The sequence below is a fragment of the Marmota flaviventris genome, chromosome 14 (assembly GCF_047511675.1).
Source record: "Marmota flaviventris isolate mMarFla1 chromosome 14, mMarFla1.hap1, whole genome shotgun sequence".
Lineage (NCBI taxonomy): Eukaryota > Metazoa > Chordata > Mammalia > Rodentia > Sciuridae > Marmota > Marmota flaviventris.
In genome coordinates this window covers 95,619,130-95,636,455 of record NC_092511.1, presented here as the reverse complement: position 1 = coordinate 95,636,455, position 17,326 = coordinate 95,619,130, and the positions used below count along the sequence as shown (strand labels likewise).

Here is a 17,326-nt window from a genome sequence, read left to right as displayed (position 1 = left end):
TCTTCCCATTGGAAGAGCAGAAGTGGAAGTGAGATAAGTAGTAGGATTATGATAGTGGTTATTTGGAGAAAGAAGATGATGACCCAAGTGATGAAGTGTTCCGGGGTTGAAGTTGAGAGACTTGGAGGCTGAGAGGTAATGGCTAGTTCGTTGTATTTGGGTAGCCTAAATGTCAAAAAACTTTACTTTTCTCTGCTCCCAAATATTTGCTGTCAGTGCTGCTCATTCTTTCAGCCTCAGCTTAAATGTTTCCTTAAGCTTCTCCTAATCATCCTCCCTTAACAAGTATGCCCCTCTTTTCTATCACAACATTCTGCTTGTTTCTTTTACAGTGCATGGCGATCATCAAAGGACTGGAACACAAAAAGATATCAGCTACCTCCCTTCTTTGGGTTTCAACCTCAATAACATAAACCATTTTCTTAGAATTCCATTATCTTGGGCAGAAGACTTCCGTTCTGGTTTTCCTCTCCCAAGAGAGATGGCAGTTGCTTTCTAGGGTTTATCTATGTGGTATAGGACTGTTCATGGTGGAGTTGAGGGTGGTCTGTCTCTTGCCCTGAAATAGCCTTTTCCCTTCAGCTTTCATTCCTACTCCCAAAATAAAGTAAATAAGTCAAAGCCAGAAAAACATTCTTCCTGGTATTTTACTGCTTTGAATATTGTGTAAGAAATCCAAATATTGAGTAATGAATAGAGTTTAGATTACAGTACGAAAGTGAAGCCTGTGACTGTGTTCCCCTAGAATCCTGGATGGAACCCTGAGTTCTAGAACTCACTGTGCTGTACTTAAGTCTTCTACTTCTCCGAGTACTAAACTCTTTCCTATAAAATAGATGATAGACTGCCTCCAAGTACCTTTCAGTTCTATACTCTTCTGCTTATCACCAGCTGTAAATGCTACTAGCACCTAGTCTCTAGTGTTGGGTGACAAAGTGATGAGTTGTCCTGTTTTTAAAAGATTAACTTCAGGCACCAGTACATAGAAGCACTTACTATGCTAAAAATCATTGCTGTATAAAAAGGGAATTGGACTAAGGTACTTCATTTTATTCTCAATGAAGCAGTACAGGAAGCCTTCATTTATGAAAGAGGAAGTCTACATTAATGGCTCCCAAGTTCTTCCTTAATCTCAACCAAAGATCCCTTTATTCTCCAGTGGAAACTTGGCATTGAGGAGTCTTGGGGGAATTGACTCAGTTGGGTGTGTGGGGCCTCAGCACACTGACCATGATTTTCTTAGGTACTGTTTGCAGCTTCCCTGATCAGCTAGCAGAGCCTGGGATGCCTATTTCTAAGCTGCCCTGGGCCTTGCCACTGGGAAGATATAGTAAAGAAAAACCACTTGACACCAAAGTGTCAAAGCATCCAGAGGAGATGTAAAGAAGCTCTATTAATTCAAACATACAGTTGTTTTCAAGATCCAGAGGAGTAAAGACTGCTGTTTTCTGAAAGTTCACATCCTATACGGATTGCTTATTGACTATTTTTCTAAATAATTGCATATTACAAATGCAAGTTTTTGGATGAATGTCTTAACTTCACAAAGTACATAAAAGCACTCAACAGGATGTAAGTTATGACATTTAGGGGTGTTGTCTTATTGCTTCAGAACTGTGTGGGGTAATCATGTAACACGCCATGTCACATGATTTGACTGAATGCAGAGAAAAACCTCAACTTGGTTTCATTGGCTCAGACACAAAATTAAGGCAACAGACACAAAATTAAGTTGAGGAAGTACTATACAGTGTAGGAAATAGGAACTTTTAAAGATAATTCACTGTGATGTGAAACTGGCTGCCTAAGCCCAGATAACTGAGTTAAAATAAGAGAAGTACCAGTAGGGAGATCCCTAATTTTGAGAAGAGAAAAGGAGCGTGAAGACACTGCAGATAAAGAGCTCAGTCTCCACTGACTTTGCAGAGGTGGGTCTGTATATGTAAAATGACTTAAGATGGAGGAGTAGAAAAGAACCTGATAGAGTAAACCAGCCATGTACAGGGTATTGTTGTATCTGGTATTTTCATTGTTTTTCCTTTTGACATATCTCAATTATTTAAAAGCAATTTTAGAATTTAGATATATATCTGAACTTTTTTTTATTAAAATATATAACTACTTAAAAGCAAATCTGAAAGATACTTATTTAAATCCTTGGATAAGTTATAGTAACCATTAGTTGTATTAATTAAAATCTCCTCCCTGCTTCAAAGGTTAATAATTGTGGTTTTTACTTCTTGTAGATATATATTTAATTATTGAATTTATGTATTGTTGGTTTCAAAGTAAAGCCAGGTGTGGAAGGGCAGCTATCCTTAATAATGCTTGGCATCGTGTACTCTGTTCCTGTGAAACCTTATGCTATAAAAGACGTCTGTAATGCTTTTTGTTATTGTATCACATTAAGTTTTTTTTTTTTAACACAAATTTAAAATTTTAATTTGTGTCTAGGATCTTTGGGAAGAAAATATACCATGTAACACTATGTGTAGTGAACTTTAGTCCTTGTCTTTTGTCCAACCAGAACTAAAATAAATAAACAAGTAAATAAATAAAAATTTAAAAAAGAGGATGATCACTTTAATTTGATGTTTTAATTAATAAAAAGATACATATATTAGCTTATAGATAACAAGGCATTGTGCATGTCTGATAAAATGAATAAGAGATTCTAGAGGGGAACATACGGTTTTGATTTTTAAAAATGTATGTAACCCAGCATCTTGACATAAGTACTTTAAAATGTGGGAGATAACCAGAAAGAAAAATGACCTGTAATTCTCGGGGTGACATCATTTAATGATTTTTTAAATTGGGCTTTGAAGAATTTAAAAAATGATAGGATAGAGGGTTCCAGGAAGAATTGGTAACAGCTTGAGCCTGAGAAAGTTTATTGGTCAGTGTTACTATTTTGTTCACAATCCTCTATTGTCTTCCATCTTACTTAGATCCAGAGTCTTTATTCTGATCTGCACCTGTTCTATACCTTTTGGATGCCATGTCTTTCCCACTAGATTGTAAAATCCATAAAACAGGAATTTTCTCTCCCTTCCTCATCTTTGTATTCCTAATACATAGAGCAGTAAATGCTTAGTAAATAATGAATGCAAAATTCAAAAATTGTTTTATGTACTGGAATGTAAGATGTTTTTGAGGGGTGATAATGACAGGGAGTGAGACTGCACGTGGAGTATTGGTCTTGAAGCTTTTGAGCTTAAAGGCAGTGTTTATGCTTTTTTACATTGAAGTAATGTTACAGCATAAAGGATAGATTAGAAGGTTGGAAGAGTGGAGATGGCAATGCCATACGAAAGATTACGTTAGTGGTTTCTTCAATTAACTTTTGAATGTTTGCTTTATGCTAAGTACTGTGATAGATTCTGGGGATGCAAAGATGACTGAAAAATGGTTGCAGTTGGTGGGGCCAGTACATTCTGCAGCAGAGGTCTGAGCAAATAATGTGGTGGTGATCTGAGCCTGGGCATTTTTCAGAGGGTAGAAAAGAGTGAAGTTTCATTGACAATTTCTTTGGGTCAGCAGTTCAAAGAATTCCCAGAGAAAAAGTGAAGATTTTAAGGGAACTTTCACAAATGTTTTTAGACTTATTATTTTTAATGTAGTGTTCTTCTTGTGATTTTGAATTAGGTCTTTCCCAAAAGTTCTTAGTTCTGTGTTGATTGGTCCATTTATTCTTAGAACAAGGCACACATGAGAGAAGAGCTCTGTTTGACCTTTGAGTCAGCATGTAGCTTCTGGGGCTTAGTTTGTCAAAGTAAGAAGGAGATGTCAGTATTCCATAGAGTGATTGAATTAAACAGAATTGTATATGGGAAAGTATTATGAACATTGAACATTGCTACTAAATACATGGTGGCATTGCTAGGGGAAATGGTTACTTTTAACATCCCAGATGATAGTTTGGAATAGAAAAAATAGAATAAGAAAAACTGAAAAATAGTTTTATTCAATGAGGGCGGGGCAGGGAGGCAGATAGTCCCTTAACTCTGTGTGTGTGTGTGTGTGTATGTGTGTGCGTGTGTAAGTATACACATGCATATAGCTTATAAATGTGCTTAAAAGGAAGCTTATTTGCCACCTGGGAAGGACATTTAGATACCTCATTTTTGGGGTTTAGCTGTTCATGGTTTTTCTTCTCACTAATTTGACAGTTTCAGATTTGTTAGGAGAATATATTTTTCTTACTTGTTTCTTTTTTTCATTGAACCGGTTTATATTTGAAATACTGTGGTATAATTGAGAAACCATGGGGTTTAGAACTATAGTCTTGGATTCAGATCTTATGTCTGCCACTTAAACAATTTACTTAATACGAGTCATAATTCCTTGTCTATGAATGGCAGCAGTATCTTAATATGTGAATAGTAAGGATTGATTAAGATAATGTATGAAAAAGGATCTTGGCTTGAATTTGGTAGAAGCTAAATGGTCAACAAATGCCCTCCTCCTTCCTTTATTTTGGTAAAAAAAAATACATATATATATATATATATATTATATATAATGTGTTATATATACACATATACATGTATATATGTGTATATATAACATAAAGTTCACCATTTTAATTATTTTAAAATTATTTTAAAATTTAGAAGCATTAACTACATTCATGTTGTGTAAGCACTGTTCATACTTTTCTACTACTGTTTCCAAAACTTTTCATCATCCCAAGTAGAAAATCTGTACTCATAAGCTGTAACTCTGTATTCCCACCTCCCAGCCCCTTTTAACCTCTCATCTACTTTCCGTGAATTTACCTACTTTAGATTTTTTCATATAAATGGAATTGTACAACATACTGTCTTCTATGTCTGGCTTCGTTCTTGTAGCTTAATGGGTTTGAGTTTTATCTATATTGTAGCTTGATCAGAATTTTATTCCTTTTAATGGATGAATGTTATTTCTTTTTATAGGTATACAACATTTTGTTTGTCCTTTCATATGTAGAAGGACACTGAGTTGTTTCTGTCTTTGAGCTCTGGAGAATAGTGTCACTATGAACATGATTGTACAAGTTTCTGAGTCCCTATTTTCAGTTCTTTGGGACTATATCCAGAGCCACAACTGCCTTCTGCCCTACCTCCACTTCACTCATGCATATCTTCTTTAAGATCTGGAACTATTAGAGTTTAGAGTTGAAAGCAGCTAGCTTCTGTTTAGCTGGTAATTTCATGTTTTTTCTTCATTTCCAAAGGGGTACAAATATCTTTCAAACCTTCCACTGCCCCACTGCTTCAAAAACAAAAAACAAAGCCCTTTTTCTCTTTCCTTGTCTTTTTTCTTTCTTAAATCCCCACCCCTTTTCTTTCCCTCACTAATCTTCCCTTTACCCTCTGCTTTATTACCTTTCCTTGCTTTTTCTAAAGAAATGCCCAGAAGGAATCTTGCAGGATTAGTCCTCCTTTCCCCTCTCCAGCCCTGCCCTGACCCAGAGCTGCTGTTCTCCTCGAAAGGGTCATAGAAGTGGAATGAGACCTACAGGCTAAACTACATTTATTCACAGTAGACTTTAAAGCAGATTTTCAGAACGATTAGCACTTATACTAAAAAATAGCAAGTCTTGGGGTGGGGAGTAAGAAAATAACATCATCCAACGGGAAAATTGAATCATCAAAGCTTCCAGCTTGGGTTACTGCTCTACACAACTGGGGAGAATTGTAAAGGTGAATTTTCTACAGATAAAACAACCAGAAATAAATCCCAGGCTGCCAAGTCAGATGGGATTTCCTAGTCGAAAAAGGTGCTTTTTCTGGGCACTGTGGCACAGGCCTGTAATCCCAGCAGCCCTGGAGGCTGAGACAGGTGGATTGCAAATGCAGAGCCAACCTCAGCAACTTAGTGAGGCCCTGTCTCAAAATAAAAAGATCTGGGGATGTGGCCCAGTGGTTAAGTGCTCATGGGTTCAATACATGCCCCCCCCCCCAAAAAAAAAGTGCTTTTTATCGTTTTACAATCTTAGTTGGCTAATAATTAAAACTCATCATTCAGTTTTTATTTTACCTATTCCTAAGACCATGGTAAGAATCTTCAGTCACTTTATAGCTAATGAGACCCTAGTGGTAAATAAAGCATGCATCTTGGGAGAATGAAGTATGCACAAATGAAATTGCCAGAATTACAACAAAGCCACATTTAAATGTAGGCATTAGTAATGAGCTGTTGGTAAAATGAGCAGTAGCCAGAATTTTGAGATTAATTTTAATAACTTATTAGTATATGGACTAGCAGAGAGGCGGTGAGAAGGATATAATAGGTGCAGGGTATGAGTAAACAGTGCAACTCTGGGGAACAGGATTGGTTTTGCTGAGGAAATTCAACACATAACCCTGCCTCATATGGGTGAATTCTGTGGAAGTGATTAAAGTGGAGAAGTAAAAAGGACTGGAATCCAGATGTACCATGAGTCACCCCAAGATGATTAAATCAGCTGTTGAACATATCCACAGAAAGGGAAGTAGCATTTGTTGAGAACATACTTCGAGTTGCTGAATGCTAAAATGTTTTCCTTGTGTTTTTAGTCCTTATTGGCCTGTGAGGGAGTTTTATTTCGCTCACAGTATAGATATCTGAGTTGCAGGTGAAGAAACTCACCCAGCAAATAAGAGACGGGGCCAGTATTCTGCTTAAGGCAGCTGCTCCCCACTTCCTCCCCCACTTGCTGCATGGTTAGAAATGAAAGGATTCAAGAATTCCTTTTCCTTTGAATCTGAACAGGTCTGGCTGAGTTTTCATGCCTCCTCCTCAGAGTGTTTTCTGGACTACATTTCTTTATTCAGTAAATAGGGCTTAGGTTATCTAGAGTGGTACTAATCTAACAGAAATGTGTCCTGAGCCCCACATGCAATTTGAGGTTTTCTAGTAGCCATGTTCCAAATGCAAAAGGAAACAGGTGAAATTAAGAAAAAAAAATTTTTTTGTAGTTATAGATGGACAGAATGCCTTTATTTGTTTATTTTTATGTGGTGCTAAGGATTGAACCCAGTGCCTCCTGTATGCTAGGCAAGCGCTCTGCCACTGAGCTGTAGCCCCAGCCCAGGTGAAATTAATTTTAATAATATATTTTATTTAGCCCAGTGTGTGAAGCATTATGATGTCCAAGCTATTACACACCTTGTAATCAATATTTTTAAATTATCAAGATAATCCAGTGTGTATCTGACACTTAAAGCATATCTCAGTTTGTTTGTACATCTCAATTTGGACTAGCCACATTTAAGTTGCAACATGTCACTTTTCCAAACTGGAAAAAAAAAAGTTAGGAAGAATCATCCTAAAAGTAAATCAAAAGTAAGGCCCCACTTTGAAGCCATCAGGAGGACTTACGGCAGGCTGGTGAGCAGCTTCCCCTGAGATGGCAAGCTCCATGATAGGAAAGGTATTATACAGAAAATGTGGGATTGCTCTGTGAAGGAAAGTAAAGAATGTGACTATATTGTGTAAGGACATTACTGCCTGAAGGCTGTTTATGGGGAACAATAAGATCAGACTGACCTTTATCACCACCACCAATAAGGAGGCCACAGAAAACTCTGTGGTGTCAGCTGCTAAATGGTGAGCTATATTTGGGCTGGAATGGGAGTCAGTGACTTCTTTTGGCAAATTATAACCCTTAAAAATGGTAACCACATCCTCTAATGTATATATGGATGTTGTGGCCAAACTCTTTTTTTCCCTAATGCCTTTTCCAGATGGAAGCTATAATGTCTGCCTAAGGAAATAACCATGAACAGACTACCTTATATGGGATTTTCCAGACCTCAGCTCTACCCAGAGCAATACAAATGAAAGTTTTAGACCTCCATTCCAGCAAAACAGATCATCCCATATTTATAAGATCTTTAATTATTTCTTCCATGCTTTTTACTTTAAAAATTCTTCTTAAAAATTTCCCTTCATCTTTCTTCCTGTGATTCTGCCTCTTTTGTTGTCTTTGTCCCACTTTACTTCTCTCATGTTGTCTTTCTTCACTATTCTTGTTGTTTTCTTTTTTTTAGGTTTTGGTGGGCTTTGTAGTAAGCTATGTAGCAGGAATACCTTGTTTTTGTTCTTGGTTGTCTTCATTGTGGGACTTTAATTCTGTTCCTTCATCTGAAAAGGGAAAAGGAGTAAGGTTAGAACCTTATAATTGTCAGGGCCTTCATTTTACAGCTTGGGGCCTCATTTTTAAAAAATATTGTGGTTAAAAAACAGAACTGGGAATGTAGCTCAGTAGTAGATAACATGCATGAGGCACTGCGTTTGAGGCCCAGCATCACACAAAACAAATATAAAACCACACAATATAAAATTTGCCATCTGAACCATTTTTATGCATATAACTCAATAATGTTAAGTACATTCACATTATGTAACCATTGCGCCATCCATCTCTAGAACTCTTTATCTTCCCAAATTGAGACCAAAAAATTCTCGACTGAAACTTTATAGTCATTGAATAATAATTCTCAATAGACCCCCTCCCCAATCCCCTGAAAACAATCATTCTGTTTTCTGTCTCTATGAACTCTTCATATAAGTAGAATTAAACAGTATTTGTTCTTTGTGACTGTTTTATTTTACTTGGCATAATGTCTTCAAGGTTCATTCTTGTTGGATTGTGTTAGAATCCATGATTCCTTTCATGGCTGAGTAATATTCCAATATATGTTCATAGCACATTTTGCTTATAGATTCATTTGTTGATGGGAACTTTTGGCTGTTTAAGATTTTCTCACCTGAGCGGATTTACATTGTTCTTTAATTCAAATTTTATTTTAGCTATTGTGAATGATGCTGTCATGAAAGGTTTACAAATATTCCTTTGAATCCCTGCTTTCATTTCTTTTGAGTATATATCTAGAAGTAGAATTGCTGGATCCTATGGCTGTTAATTAATTAATTAATTAATTAATCAATTAATGAGCCATACTGTTTTACACAGCAGTAACATCATTTTACATTCCTACCAGCATTATAAAAAGGCTCTGGTTTCTATATGTTCTTGTTAACATTTGTTATTTTGTTTGGTGTTTTGATAGGAGGCATCCTAATGAATATGAGATAGCATCCAATTGTAGTTTTAATTTATGTTTCCCTAATGATTAGTGAGTAATCCAGTTTATCTGCTTTTCCTTTTGTTGTCTCTGTTTTTGGTGTTATATTAAGAAATCATTATCAAATCCAATGTTATGAAGCTTTTCTCCTCTCTTTCATTATAGAGTATATTTTATATTTTAGGTGTTATCAGGTATTTGATCCATTTTAATTTCTGTGGATGTGTCAGGGGCGGAGTTCAGTTTTATTTTGTGCATGTCCATATCTAACTTCCCAGCACCATTTCTTAAAGAAGCTTTTTTTTTTCTCAGTGAGTATTCTTGACACCTTTATTGAAAATAATTCAACCATATAGACAGGAAGATGTGGTCTATGTATTTATCTTTATGCTAGTTCTATATTGTTTTGATTACTAGACCTTTGTAGTGTATTTTGAAATCAGAGAGTATGAGACTTTGTCCTTTTTCAAGATTGTTTTGGGCACTCAGGTTTCCTTAAGATTTGATGTGAATTTTAGGATGAACTTTTCTATTTTTTCAAATAAAAGTCACTGGGATCTTGACAGAGATTAGAGCCCTGTTTTTTAACTCTGTAAAGTGAGGTTTTAGTTGTTGTGGTTGTTGTTTAGTGGTTGAAGTCAAGTAAGAGCTGGCAGCCTTGGGAAAACCTGAGGTATACGTGGATGATGGGAGGGTTACACTGGAGTAGGTCTCTGAAAGTGAAGATTTGGAACATAGGAATAGGGGGCATCTTCTGGTATGTACAGACAGAGGTGCCTTAAAACATGCTGAAGGAACATGTGTCAGGGGCTTTGACTTTTGCTAGATACAGTAAGGGCTGATACTATTTGACCTCTTGTATACTGGTAGCATTATCCTGCCCATGCCATTCAGTATCCAACATTTGTATAGTACTTTATTACTTTGCTAGTTCATGTTACTCAGCTTTCTGTAATTGTGACAAAATGCCTAAGATAATGAACTTAAAAGGAAGAAAGATTTACTTTGGCTTATGTTGACAAAAGTTTCAGTCTTTGGGCACTTGGCCCCATCACGCTGGGCCTTTGGTGAGATAGTACATTATGTGCATGGTAGAGCAGAGCTGGGATGCAGAGAAGGAGAGAAGAAAAGTCTGGGACAAAATACTTTTCAAAGTGTTCTCCCCAGTGATCTGCTTCCTTCAATTAATCCCTACCTCCTAAAGGTTGCACTACACCTTAATAACATCACAGGTTGGTAGCCAAGCCTTTAGCACATGGTCTTTGGGGAACATTTTAGATCTAAACCATAACATAACATCTTCCCATTTAATCCTTAAAAAATGATTGTGCGTGGAAGTAGGAGAATCTATAACTGGAGGTCTCACAGGATGTCCTCATGAGTGTGGTCCAGCTTCCCTCTGGGGTCAATGGAGTGCCAGAGCCAGAATTCAAGTAGGTGGTGGCACCCTCCAGCAGTTGAGGGTTTATTGAGGCAGTTCAGTGTGGCATCTGTGGGTCTGAGGTGGCTCCTCCAACTGTCTTGTTGCCCTTGTCCCTTATCCTTCCCTCTGGGCTTTCTTTCCTGCCTTCTCTCTTTATAAGTTTATCATGTGAGATAGAAATATACATCATTTTTTCTTTTCTTTATTTCTTTTTTGTTAGTTTGTTTTGCTGTGCAGGAGATTAAACCCAGGGCCTCAAGTATGCTAGGCAAGTACTCTAGCACTGAGCTATACTCCCAGCCCCACATAAATTTTTATTTACATTATTCATTGACCAGATTTTATACATGGTTCTATTAATGTTAAAAAAAACTCCATGAGTTAAATATTATATAGTTCTTTTTTTAGAAATACCTTTAAACCTAGGTATAGTGGTACATGCCTATAGTCTCAGCACTTGGGAGGCTGAGGCAGGAGGATCACTTGTGCCCAGGAGTTAAAGACCAGCCTAGGCAATAACAACAAAATACAATTTGTACTTTTACTTAAAATTTGGACTGTTTTCCAATTTATAAATGATGGTACCCTATAATAATAATTTTAAAAAGGTAAGGAAAAATACTTTACTATACATTGCTAGTTTTCAGTACATATCTCAGAAGAATAGCTTTAAGAATAATTGTTCATTTCAGCAATTTCTAGTCTGCAAGGATGAAGATTTTCAATCACTTCCCCTTTATAAAATACTTTTTAACCATGCACTGCCCTAAAGGGATTATGATGATGCATTATTAAACATTCTTTTCAGTCAGTATTGCCGCAGTTTGGCTGGGCACACAATCACGAGCCACCACACAGCTTGTAGATTCAAACAGCAACTCTTTATTCCCGAACTCACACCAGCCATCTACAATCACGTTCTGGGGAAATCCACGTTCTCTGCCCAAATCCACCCCCACTGGGCTTCTGTCTCCCAAAAAATACTGTCTGAATCCCGTGAGAACTCAAGGGGAACTCAGGCAGCAGGATACGCCCTATTCCCAGCAGGAATAACCTTAAACCTGGAACCACCCTAAACCCGGATAGTCCTAAACCGGGAACGCCCTAAACCCAGATTATCCTAAACCGGGAATACCCTAAACCCGGATCCGCCTTGGTCCTTGAGCAAGGTCACCTACATGCAATGTCACTGCAAAATGTCCTATTTCCACGAGTCCTTCCACTAAGCAACATGGGGTACGCTGGCAAGGAAATTGTCATACCTACTTGGCTAATGGCTCCCAGCACAGTATGTCAAAATTATTTATTTCAAATAAAGTGAACTGGGCTAAGGATATTGCTCAAATTGGTAGAGTGCCTGTCTTACATGCACAAGGCCCTGGGTTCAATCCCAGCACTACAAAAACAAAATCAAATAAAGTGAACAAACTTCAGTGGCCAATACACAGTCCCCTCACTTAGCTAGTTCTGCTCTGTGTTTTGGGGAAAAATTATTCTCACTGAATGAACCTCAACTAAAGCCAGAAAATGATCCTTAAATTTAGCCTTTTTTTCCAGCTGACAGGATTATATTCTAGAATGTAGGTTTACAGTTTCATGATTCTGGAGCAACCAGAGGTGATGTCCATTGAAGGCAAGAGAGCCTCCCTGGCCCCTCTATCAGACTAGCTTTGTGGCTTTGTGGCTTTCTCTCAGCCTTCAGAACTGTCAGAAAATAGCATGCAGTCATACAGTTGAGAAAATGAGAATTTTATTTTGTGAGATGAGGTAGTCACATTCAAGAGGAAAATTACTTGAAGTCTGCTCAAATACATGATGACAGCATTCCAAACATAAGGGATGGGGAAAATAGGAACACCCTTTAAGGTGTTCTTAATTAATTTAATGTTACATAATTTATAGAAAAAATGGGTATGTTTCATTTAGGTGTCAGATATTATATTCCTTATAAGGGAATAAAGAAATAAAGAATGAATTACAAAAACAGGAGCTTGGAGCACTTGGATGATTCATTAATTTCCCCACAGGCAAAATATCTTAATCTTCCCCCCCACCTTCTTTCAGGGGGGCACAGACCACTTTGAGACTCTAAAGTGTAGAGCTCTTCATAGAATACGCAGAAAATTCAGTAGCAGTCACTAGAGGGTGATGTTTTCTAGCACAGATTAGATCTGGCACTTTGTAGTAGGTTGTCAGTGTGTGCCTGTATGTGTTCTTTGCCTGTGTGTCTACACACACACATACACAAACAACACACATACACAGTCTGTCTCCACCAGTATTAGAAGAAGAATTCCTTTTTTCATTTCCCTTGTCCATAATACAAATGCTGTTTATTTATTTATTTTAATTAATTAATTTGTTTATTTTTGTAGTACTGGGTGTGAAACCCGGGGTGCTATACTACTGAGCTATATACCTGTACCTTTTATTTTTTGTTTTTACTTATTTATATGTGGTGCTGAGAATCGAACCCAGTGCCTCACGCATGCTAGGCAAGCGCTCTACCACTGAGCCACAACCCCAGCCCCATAAGTGACATTTTTTATTTTGAGACAGAGTCTTGTTTAGTTGTTGAGGTTGGCCTCAAACTTGTGATCTTCCAGCCTCAGCCTCGGGTGGGGTTACTGGAATTGCAGATGCATACCACCATGACCAGCTAGAAATGCTGTTTGTTTCTTTAGAGCTTCCTCCTACCTGTTCTGCAGATAAAGTTATAAACTTTTTTTCATTTCCTTATTTATTATCTTTATCATCATGATGGCCACTCATTAGTATCTTTTGTGTGCGCTGGGTAGTTTAGGAACGTGTCCTCTCATCCTTCAAGGTATACTGGTTTATGAATTTGGCTGGATAGTTAAGGCCCCCACTAGAAAATTTGCCAGTGTATGATTACAGTGAACTAAAACAAGTATTGACTTTTCTCAAACTTATCAGATTACAAATGGATTTTTTTTTCACCAGGTGGATCTTAGATGTGATTTGAGAGGCTCTTTACAGGCATACGCCACTGTATCCAGCTTAGTGAGAGGTAGGCTTTTTCTGCTCAAAAGCACTTCTCACTAGGCTGGGTATGATGGCATATATGCCTGTGATCAGGAGGCTGAGGCAAGGAATATCACAAGTTCTAGGCCAGCCTTGACAATTTAGCAAGACCCTCTCTCAAAATAAAATAAAAAGGGTTGGGGAATATAGCTCAGTGGTAGAGTACTGGTTTTAATTCCCAGTATTGAAGAAAAAACAAAACAACAACAAAATACCTCTCACTAACTGGATTCAGGGGCACAATCTTGTAATCTCAGTGACTCAGGTGGGTAAGGCAGGAATATCACAAGTTTAAGGCCAGCCTTGGCAACTGAATGAGAACCTATCAGCAAAAAATTAAAAAGAATGGGGTTATAGCTCAGTGGTAGAGCACTCCTAGGTTCAGTCTTCAATATGGGAGTTGGAGGAGAACTCCTACCATGAAAAAAATTCCCTATACTCCCAGCCCAAATATTGAAAGTATTGTCAAGTGAGGATATTTGGTGGGGAATTTATAATTTCATCAAGTAACATTTTAGTTTAAATTTATCAGAATTTTTTTTTTGCCATACCTTTAATAGAATTGAAGAAAATTGTGATATTTTATAAGCTATGAGAAAGGAGAGATCAATCAGTACTATATTTGCAAGGAAAGATTGAATTCAGGTTCATCAAATGGTTAGCATTATATCTGTAATGTCAGTGAAGATAAAATACCTAGTTTGGAATTTTGCTTATGATTAAGCTATGATTGATGTATATTGGCAGACTGCAGAGGTAGGAATCCTTTGAGGAAGGAGGACATATCTGTTTCCTGAGAGTTGTGATTCATTTTTCCTGTTCAGCTGTTGAACAGTCAGATCCTTTCAACTTGTTGTCATCTGGTGGGGAGCAAGGGCCTGGCCAGGCAAATGTATGCCAATCAAGCTGTTTGTCATTTGTGCCAATGCAGGCATAGTGAAAACTGAGTCTGGTTTTCGTGTTATCATAAACCTAGTCCTGATCCTTTCGGAATGTTATGATTGTGTAGGTGTTTTGGGTATTCCTTTGGAAATGTGGTAGCCAGTGTTTTATAAAGGAAGTTAGCATCATATAAAGAAAAGTCTAGCCAAACATGGTGACAAATACCTGTAATCCCAGTGGCTTGAAAGGCTGAGACAGGAGAATCGTGAGTTCAAAGCCAGCCTCAGCAACTATGAAACATTATAGCAACTCAATGAGACCCTGTCTCTAAATAAAATACAAAATAGGGCTGGGGATGTGGCTCAGTGGTCAAGTGCCCCTGAGTTCAATCCTCAGTACCAAAATAAAAGAGAAAAGTAGTAGAGAGAAAGGCATAAAGTATTTAGCATCTGGCCCTTTACAGCAGTCTGAAAATCCCTGCCATAGGAGGAGCCATAGGCAATTTTTGAAAACATTGTTTAATATTGTCAAATATTGGATTATTACTGCATTTAAATCTTTTACTCTTAGCCTCTCAAATTAAATCCACTTCTTGTAGAAATGATAAAGTATCAACTTTTTGTGTAAGGAACTAAGAATTTAACAAGAATTCTCACATGCTAGGCAAGTGTTATACCACTAAGCTACAACCCCAGCCTTTTAAATTTTATCTTATTTTATTAGTGGTACTGGGGATTTAACCCTGGGGCACTCTATCCTTCAGCTATATCCTCAGCCCTTTAAAAATTTTTTACATATTTATTTTGGGGCTGAGGTTGTAGCTCAGTTGTAGAGCACTTGCCTTGCATGTATGAGGCATTGGGTTCAATCCTCAGCACCACATAAAATAAATATAGTATCCATTAAAATTTTTTTACATATTTATTTATTTAGAGATGGGAGGCTTACTAAATTGCCCAGACTGGCCTTGAACTTACATTCTCCTGTGTCAGCCTCCCAAGTTCCTGGGATTATAAGTGTGAGCGGTTTTATTTTGAGGCAGGGACTCATTAAGTTACTGAAGCTAGCCTCAAATTTACAATCCTCCTGCTTCAGTCTCCTGCGTCATTGGGATTTCAGGTATTAATTGTATCAAAATGAGTCTTAGCATGATCATCACCCTTCCCCTTCTTCAAGAAAAGATTTTTTTTTTTTTGTAATTAGCATTTACTAGCTGCTTTTATTTCTGGCCTGGAAGAATACTAGAGAATTGTCCAAGATCAACTGTGCTGCCCTCTGCTCCTCTGAGTCAGATGAGAAGAGGAGCAGGTGGAAGTAAAGTAGGTTAGATAGACTGTAGGGCAGCATCTGAACTGTGGATAGCTCTTGGCAGTCTGAAATGTGAGTTCCTGCCAAGAAAGACCATTCACCTATGGAAAAGATTTCCTGGGTCTGAGCAGGTGCTAATGTCACATAGTTTTGTTTTTTATTGTAATGCTGTGTTGATTTATGAGTCTCAACAAGATATTGAGGCTTGTTCTCGCTTGAGTAGCTGAAAATGCCAGAAGCTTGCCTTCTTAGCTTCCCCTGTGGCCAGGACACAGGTATTTGATGCAGGCTTCAGCTTTCAGGGGTACCTATATTGGCACTGAATTGAGAGCTAGAGATATAAAGAAACAGGAAGAGCCTGGGATCATCTTGAAGAGCATGGCTTGAGTAGAACCCATGACACAGGTGTGTAACCAGTGTGAATAGCAGGTCCCAGTGTCCAGAGTGGGTGGTATCCTTTAGTGATTTTTGTACCTAGAGTGGCAGTCTGGTGACAGACTTTCTTCATTGGGCAAAGTGTTGGTACATGCTGAGTTCTTTGTTGATCCTACAGGTTCTCTAATCAACCCAATATCCTTTATTAAATATAAGACTTATTTATTATGAAGACCTGTTTAAAATTAACAAGGTGGATTGTGTTGCTTGTATCTTAGAAATGTGTGTGTAGAGGGCTGGGATTGCTGCTCAGTGGTATAGCACTCATCTAGCACGTGTGAGGCCGTGGGTTCGATCCTCAGCACCACATAAAAATAAATAAATAAATAAAATATTGTGTCCAACTACTTCTAAAAAATATTTAAAAAAGAAATGTACGTGTAGAGAGCTATAAGAAATACTCAAATGTCTTTTTTGTAATTTTAAAAAAATTTCTATTTTGATACTTTTACTTCTTTTCTTCAGTAGCTTCTATTGTCCCTATTTTCCTCTTTTTTCATTCCACAAATATCTACTGAGTACCAGTGACATGCCCAACATATGGTTAAACATAAACAGTGAAAAAAAGCACAACAACATATCAGCATTTGGATTTTAGTGATACCCTCACTTAGAGAATGACATCAAGCCAAGTCTTAATCTTTGTAACCAGGCTCTTTGTGTTGATGTATTGTGGACCATGCTTAGAGGGACTACAGTGAGGAACCCAACAACCTGGAAGAAGGGAAGTCAGATTATCTCAGATTATCCTCTGAGAGTCAAACTTAAAACTTAATGTAGGAGTAGAGAGCTATGATCACCTAAACAGGATGGAGTGGCTTTGTGTATTAAAGAAAGAATGTGGCTGTATGGAGGTTTTGGTGAACATGGAAGACGTACAGAAAGTCACAGAGATGAACTGTTAAAAAGGCACCAGGGGTGCATGCAATTATGCCCTCAGGTCCAATTATCACGTCAGTATTGCCAACCCTGCCCCTTTGGAGAGCAGTGATTGGCTCTCTTAGTCTGTTGCCACTGAATATTCAGATTGTAGAACTTTTATAAATTCATGCACATCAGAATTTATAAAAGTTAACCTGCTGATTCTAGTTTTTCAATTGGCCAAACCTAGGGAGATAACATATTGCTTAGAAAAGCCAGATATTTGTTTACCTGGCAGTTAAAGTTGGAATTCTGG

The 17,326-nt window shown here is 37.6% G+C and overlaps 1 protein-coding gene across 3 annotated transcripts in view; it reads left to right on the top strand.

Annotated features, from left to right (window-relative positions):
- Lims1 (LIM zinc finger domain containing 1) overlaps positions 1 to 17,326 on the top strand; it is a 146,553-nt gene that overhangs the window by 59,075 nt on the left and 70,152 nt on the right. The window contains exon 1 of one of the 3 annotated variants that reach the window (XM_027948931.3): positions 1,799 to 1,928. The exons of the other annotated variants lie outside the window; for them this stretch is intronic. The gene's annotated coding sequence lies outside the window, so the exon portion shown is untranslated. Of the gene's footprint in view, positions 1 to 1,798; positions 1,929 to 17,326 lie in introns of those variants that run through there. 3 annotated transcript variants of the gene reach the window in all.